This window comes from Phoca vitulina, unplaced genomic scaffold, assembly GCF_004348235.1.
Source record: "Phoca vitulina isolate PV1807 unplaced genomic scaffold, GSC_HSeal_1.0 scaffold13, whole genome shotgun sequence".
Classification (NCBI taxonomy): Eukaryota; Metazoa; Chordata; class Mammalia; order Carnivora; family Phocidae; genus Phoca; species Phoca vitulina.
In genome coordinates, this window is record NW_022589716.1 from 27,580,156 (window position 1) to 27,588,075 (window position 7,920).

Below are 7,920 nucleotides of genomic sequence, written 5' to 3' on the forward strand. Positions count from 1 at the left end.
AAGAAAACATGATTACTAAAAGTCAACTTTAGTTGCACCTGAAATTTGCATATATTTCCCCAATACGTGCTTTTAGAAAAATTCTTTCAGTTATTTTCTCGGGCTGATTTAATTAGTTCTGGGGAACTCTGCGGTCAGAATACATTAATCTTTAGTTTGCCATATGGTCCACTAGATGGCAACATACTACAGGTTTATTCACCAGAAACAGGGACAGGCTTTCCCCCACACCATTTCCTGGGATTAGGGGCAACATGACAAGGCTTCATCAATCCGTAGAAGGGAAGATTCTCAATTCCTGCCACCTTTTTCCTTTTCCCTATACTGAACTAGCAGTTTTTGCTCAAGACTGTTGGGATCCCGGAATGTCAGGCCAGAGACGAAAATTCACCCAAATAATGCTTGAAAGCCCCGTGTTTGCTTGTGAGGTGGGAAACGAGGCTTGCTGAGAGGAGAATATGCTGGCTCACAGTCAACCCCCTAGGATCCGGAATCTATTAAAAAAAGGATCTCTAGCAGCCATTGACCCTCAGAGACACAGATCCCACAGCACCTCAAGACGTTGCACTTTCTGGAGAATCATGAAACCACTGCACACCAGAGATATGCACAAAACCCACAGAGCTCAGAGGCAGAGAGCACAGCAAAGAAAAGGGTCATGCCCAGGTGTGTGTGTGTGTGGGGGGGGGCATGACACATGAGTGACAGGGCTCTACAGACTAAACTCCTAGAAGTATGGACCAATAAATGTTCCCTGGTGTATAACTGGAATAGAAAAATGCACTTCTGAATACAGTTCCCTTGCTTGGAGGTCACTGAGGAAGCATAATTGTGGAACTAGTTTCAGGGCAAACGAAAGGATCCTGTTAAGTTGGTGACATCTGACAAATAAATCTACCCTAAAGCATTGGGCTTACAACTCTTTTCTAGTTATTTATAAATATGCTGGGCATTTAAAAAAAAAAAAAAGCCAATCCGCAATAACCAGCATGATTGCATTTTCTTGCCAGACCTGAAGCCTAAAGTAACTATGCTGAAGAGAATGGTGAACAGCACCAGGCTACGATGGGGCCCAGGCCCCAGGTGAATCCATCAGTCCACAGGAGACTGCCTTGACATGAATAAATATTAACTTACTCTTTAACGCAGGTTTTTATACCATTTTTGGCTTCAATTATAAAAAGATTGAAAAAAAAAAACCACTAAAACAGACCTTGGACTTTTTTTTCTGGATAGATTTTCATATGAAAAATCTTTTGCTTTTATATGAAAATCTACTGGCACTTATTCCATTGCTGATTTTTTTCCTTTGAAAAGTTTAGCTGACCTCTCCACCAAATATGCCCCGCAAGATATCCCTGGATCACCCAAAGCACATAGGAGAGCATATACACGACTGCTTTATGAACAGGATGGGGGCTTGTTAGGGTCCAAAGGAAGGAAATGTACTTTGCCTTTCTTTCATTTTTAAAACTGTGTATTTCACAGTTTTACGATTTTTTAAAGTCACACTTCAGTGTGTAACTGTGTAGAATGAGTATTTGAATGTCCGCCTCAGACATCATTATGTCGACTTAATACAATGCGAGGGTAATACCATTTAACCTGGAAAACGTTTCTGATGAACATTTGCTTTCTATGCCTCTTTTTAAATGCCTCTGTCTCTACATTCCAGGCTTTTAATTCTAATCTATTGTAGGAGACAATCACACAAAATCATTTAGGGCCCCTCAGTTTCACTGTTCAAGTTTTTTTTTTTTTTTAAAGGAATCTAGTTTCCGTTTCTCATTAAAACCAACAGGATCACCCTCCATGATAGTTCTATTCTGATTAACGTTTCACAACACGGATGTATCGGCGTTTGAAGGAAATAGTCAGCTCCTATGGGCTCTGGTTTCCTAAGTTCTTAATGGGGAAGGTTGGATTCTGGGATCTTAAGGGTTTCCTCTAGCTGCTGGACAGTTTTATGGATACACAGGTTTCAAAGTAATGCAAAAATGGTGCTGGAACTTCTGATCGCAGTTAAGTGGTTGGCTTGGCCAGCTCGAGGAACAGCATTCTTCTGCGAGCCAAGTCTGATCCCGACAGTCCCTGAAAAATCCCACGGTGCCTAAACCTCCTGCCTGCCCTGGGACATTTTTAACAAGCAAAACTGGGCCTTAGCCACGGAATCAATTTTAACAGGGTAAACAGGCTGAGATTTTAAAATCATCTGTTTTGTAAACAGGTCAGTCTGTATGGGACTTGCTGGTTCAAAGTTGAACCAGAAGCTGTAGCGTCTACTGTTACCGTTTCTTAAAGTAGCAATGTGGGCTGCTCCCGGCAAAGTTGCAGTATTGGCACCGGGCGAACGGCCCCACACCCCCTCCTCCCTGTCACACTAAAAGAGAGCTGTACCAATGGGAAGATAAATGCTTGCCATGGACTTCAAGGAAACATTTTTACTCATCTCACATGTATAGTATATTCTCTGATCTTTTAAAAGTCTTTTTACTCCATTCATGTTACAAACCTAAACCTCCCAACAGAACCCCAACCAAACCCAGATCACTCTGCAGACCAAAAGTATTCATCTGTGAGTGATCTTGCCCCCCAGGGGGGACATATGGCAATATCTGGAGACATTTCCAGTCGTCACACCTGAGGGGGATGCCACTGGCACCTAGCAGGTGGAGGGCACAGGATATCCTAGAGGGCACAAGGAATTACCTAGTCCAAAATGTCACCAGAGTCAATGCCGAGAAACCCTGACAGAGACATGTAACAGAGTCTCAGGATTTATGATTTTTTTTTTATTTTTTTAAGATTTTATTTATTTATTTGACAGAGAGAAATGTAGCGAGAGCAGGAACACAAGCAGGGGGAGTGGGAGAGGGAGAAGCAGGCTTCCTGCCGAGCAGGGAGCCCGATGTGAGACTCGATCCCAGGACCCTGGGATCATGACCTGAGCCGAAGGCAGACGCTTAACGACTGAGCCACCCAGGCGCCCCGATCAGGATTTATGATTTATTTCATCAACAAAGATTCAGTGCACACCTCTTTTAGCTGATGGGGATACATCAGGGGTCATTCTAGACGAAGTCCTTATCCTCATGGAGTTCTAGAACTAGTACCCCTGCTTTCTGAATTCCCCAGGCTCCTGAAGACAAAGCAACTCTGATCAGATCCTCTCTTCTTTGCCCGGGAGGGAGGAGGTGGGAGAGAAAGCAGTGAGAGGGGTGTACATATCGATGACGACCCTTCCTAGAACGACACACAGCCAGCGTTGTGGGAAATCACAGAACCAAGGGATCAGAACCCGTTTGCACGTTCTCTGAATTCTAGGCTGCTTCTCCCAGTATGCCGCTACAGCCGAGGACACATCAGTGGGACAATAAATGCTCCATGGGTGGATCAGGTTAAGGAGTTCGAAGTGTTCGCCAGGAGTCTTTCCTCTGATTTAATGATATTAATGTAATAATGGCCTCCTTTTATTGAGGGTTTTGTGTATGCTGCCTCTAATCCTTACAGCAGTCCCGTCAAGTTGCTATCATCATCCTCACTTTACTAATTAGGAAACTGAGGCTCAGTGAGGCTTTTTAAGTAGCAAATTTGGGTTCTTTCCCTGGTCGGTCTGGCTCTGATGCCCATGATCTTCCTCTTAGACAAGGATGGCTCCCAGTAAAAACCAAGCAGTCACTGTCACCATGGGAGGGTCACACATGGTGTCTTAGGGCAAATCCCTTTCTCATCCCTTTTTAGGTTATCTACTCCCTCCTTGGAACCATTCTGGCCTGTCATTCTTCCACCACCATCCATCTGGCCACACTCTTGGAAGGGGGCAGACGCAGAGATGCAGAGCTGAGTTGGAGGCTACCAGACTCCCTGGCAATAACGATATCCCAAAATGTTATACAAGGAACACAATCCACTTAAGAACCACACATACAGACCATTGTCTTCTGGGGCTAGACGTGGGCAGAAGATACTTTACCAAAGAAAAGCCACAAATGGGCTATAGCAGGAAGGCAGGAAAGCAGAGGGGTTAAGAGGATGGTCCTTGGAATCAATGGATTTGAGTTCAAGTCCCAGCTCTGCCACCTGCCAGCTGTGTGGCAAGCCTGGCCCTCTCTGACCTCCACTTCCCCTTTCTGAGAACATGGTCTCTATGCCACCCATTGCTTTGCTACTTAGATGACATGAGTGAATGCTCTACAAAGCATTTACCCAATACCTGGCATCTAATAAGCAATGGTTGCTAATAGCATCATCGTCATCAGCATCATCGGAAGCAGAAAAAACAGGAACAGATAAGAGCACAATTAGAACTAAGAGACACTGAGCACATTTTCTAATCTTGGGGCAGCCAGTAAGAATCCCAAGAAATCTGTGAGTTACACACAGAGCTAAGAAACTCCTAGGTTCCTTCCTCAGAAAAGAAAGCCCAGCAGGTGCTAGTGTCTCAGGGCTGAAGGCCATAAGCTACCCTGAGGGCTGTTTCCACTTGGGCTTGGCTAATCCAGAAGTTACGATGGTTAAGGCAGAAGTGGGACAGGATCCTTCGAGGTCTGCCAAGTAGATGATTAGTGTAAAGAAGAGAGGGGAACTCTTAATGTTATTTACGACCCAAACTCCCCAATCCAGCTTTATATTACTCCTGTGCATCTTCAACTGCATAACAGAATAACAGGAAATGCATCTTAAAACTCTTTATGTAAAACTGGTTAAAATTTCTTTTCATTTGTGGAGGTAGGAGAAAGCAGAAAGTCCCATAAGTTTGGACCAACTGTTCTGCTTAAACGGTTTCTAGGCACCTAAGCACCATTTATATGCAAAAAGTTACTTACAAATCATCTTTATCTATTCATTAAAGCAGGTTCCTAAGAATTTCACAAGACAGAACTCTTTCAGCGCAATTTAAGTCTGCAATGCTTCAAAGCATTTTATCCTCTCTCTTATTCCAGAAATACTTACTGAGCCCCCGATAACTGAAAAAAAAAAACTGTGTATCATGTGTTACATGCACGCACGATCTCATTTCCTCCTCAAACATCATGAGGTAAATAATGGTTGCATTTCCATTCTGCAGATAAGCAAATGAAGTCCGAGAGTGGTAACCTGCCAAAGACACAGAGTTGGCCAGGGGCAGACCTGGGACTTGAACCATGGGTGGCTGGCAGCCTTGCTCTTAGTCACCAGCCTAAACTGATCATTTATTCCATGACCCATCCTCTGCTTGGTGCCATGAGTACAACTCTGCACCAAGCAGTCTCAACTTTTCTGCAGCTTGCAACCTCAGTGTATTTCCCTGCAATACAAATGTGCCTTCTCCACTGAACCCCACCCTTAAAGATATGTTTGCTATAGGTGAGGGAGGCTCATGAATAATTCATGGAGACAGAAGCCCTGGTAAATACCCAAGGAAATTATCTTCACTGTTACCTAGCTAGCTCTTAGCAGGCCATAGCACCACTTACCAGTGACCTGGATACCTGGAAATGCTTCTTACAAAGAGAAGAAGCTGGAAAGGTTTTCCCCAAATCCTGCCTGCACTGTTGCCCAAGTGTGGTCAGTCAACTGGTAGCATCACCTGGTGTGAGAGCTACAGCATCTCCAGGCCCATTAGACACCTGCTGAATCCTATGTGATTTTTATATACACTGAAGTTTGAGATGTGCTGGCCTGTGCCATCTAAATCACTGTAAGAAATGCTAACAACTTGGCAAGTAAAAGCTAATGAACTAAAGACAGCATCATCAAAAACACATAAAAATCACTTTTCTCACAGATATATTTTTTTGTCATCGCCCAAAGAGATTATCAAGATGAGGTGATCACTAAATGTGAAGAACAATCCTACACAGCCTCTTAAATATGGGTATTAGGCAAGGGTCTCTTCTTCGCAAATTGTGAAGCAGGGAGTCCTTGGCTTAATTTTTTCCCATGGAACAGGAACTTGGTTTCCTCATTTGTGAAATTCAGTGGTAGGCCCAGATTACCAATGAAGTCCCATCTAGCTTCCTTATTTCAGAATATGAAATATGGGAGAACTGTATCTCGTTTACTGTTCACATTCACAGGGAAGTGGTGTTCGGCAGGGTTAGGGACACCAGTGCTTGGGGTCACACAGTCCTCAGCTCAGATCCTGTTTCTATTCTGTATTAGCTGTGTGACCTTGATCAATGGCTTCTCTGGGCCTCAATTTTCTCATCTGTCAAATGTTGCTGATATGTCCTACTTCAATATTGTGAGGACTTTGTCGGTAATTATGTAAAGCACCCAGTGTAATACCTAGCACACTGAAGTAAATGGTAGTTAATACTAAAGGCTACCATGGAAAAAGATGTGAAATTTTAGTATGGGACAATATATCCAAGTATACACATGCCCAGTGCGCGTGCATGCGCGCGCGTGCACACACACACACACACAATAGATGTTAGTAGAAGAAATGAATACTGACAATATTCTAACTCATATGAGTGACCACTTCATTTGAGCCAAGAGAACAGCCTTAGAGAGGGAAACTTGAAAGCCAGGGATATGTCTCCTAAAAGCCAGTCCTGGTGAATTGGCTCACATTGGGCTCAGCTGTCAGAGGGAAAATCTGTACAGGCTCAGTTCTATGATGAAGAGCATCCCTCGTATATCATTCACTCCATTAAAGCTGATTTCACTTTAATCACTTTTAGATAGATCTGTGGCTTGTGGCTATACCAGCTTCCTGTTCGAGAGTCACGTAAAAAAATGGTCCAGGGCCTATCATTAACATTTAATAATGCACCTATTGAAACATGCTTCATAATCTAAATGCTTTATTTTTGCATGTTTAGCTTATTTTTATTTTTCCAGGCTTCCTTCTATTTTCATTCCTAGCCTCTAAGCTCCTTGACACGAGCAACCGAGACTCTTCCTCTTGCCATATAATTAATCCCTCGGCACACAGGGGTTGGGTGGAAGAGAACTATAATAGTGTGAGAGGTGACAGCAAACTGAGGCCAGGTTTTGGACTGTCACCACGCCAGACCACCAAAGTCTGGCTAGCTGTCTTAGGTTTGGAAATAAGGAAATGGCATCTGTAATATTAAAAGAAGGCAAATCGATTTTCTGAGCAGCTAGTACCAAGAAAGGACTGGTAACTTTTCTGAGTGAGGATGTGTAAGGTCTCCAGGTCCAACTGCAGGAAGCAACCCCTAATGCACAGGTAGAGAGGCTGTGAGCCCCTGGGTCAGAGCCTTTCCCTACCTGAGCTACCTGGAGACCATTTCCCCCTTCCAGAAAGCAAAATCCTGGGCCATTAAGAGAGCCTGTGGGTTCACAAAGGCAAAAATGAGGGGAACAGATGCAGATGCCAGCCCGTCTCCCTTTCAACTACGTCCTTCCATGCTGCCTTCTACCCTCGCCTGGTCCCACAGGCCACTCTATGAACAAGGATGGTTTTGGGATCCTCTCTATCAAGCTGGGCCCACCGGCCTGTATCAGATTTGTTATTATGGCCAACACCATCACAATGCATGTGAAAGCATCACACTATGAAAGGGAGAATCCCTCTGGAACTTGGTACCTCCCAGAACACTCCACTGATGCTATGGAAGCTGTGGTACAAGAGACATCCCTCCTGGGAGGTCCGGGACCATGTTGTCATTGTGTTTGTATTCTTAGCACTGAGAACAGCGATGGACAAGTACTATGCTCCATTGACCTGATCAATAAACAGAGCAGTAATTCTCCAGTTGTGATGCATAAGACGTTTGTTACAAATGTGCCTTCTACCCCAGAGGTCTGAAAGAGCAGGTCCTGGGCAGGGTTGGGAGCTTGTATTTGAAGAGGCACAGCCAGGTGATTCAGATGTAGGTGGCGAGGGATGACATTTTGAGAAACACTGATTGGGTAGAGGTAAACCCCGATGCGGGGGGGGGGGGGGGGGGGGGGGGGGGGGGG

At 44.4% G+C, this 7,920-nt stretch overlaps 1 protein-coding gene across 2 annotated transcripts in view; it reads right to left on the bottom strand.

Annotated features, from left to right (window-relative positions):
- The window catches only part of EIF4E3 (eukaryotic translation initiation factor 4E family member 3), a 251,077-nt gene that overhangs the window by 204,102 nt on the left and 39,055 nt on the right, over positions 1–7,920 (bottom strand). The window lies entirely within an intron of this gene.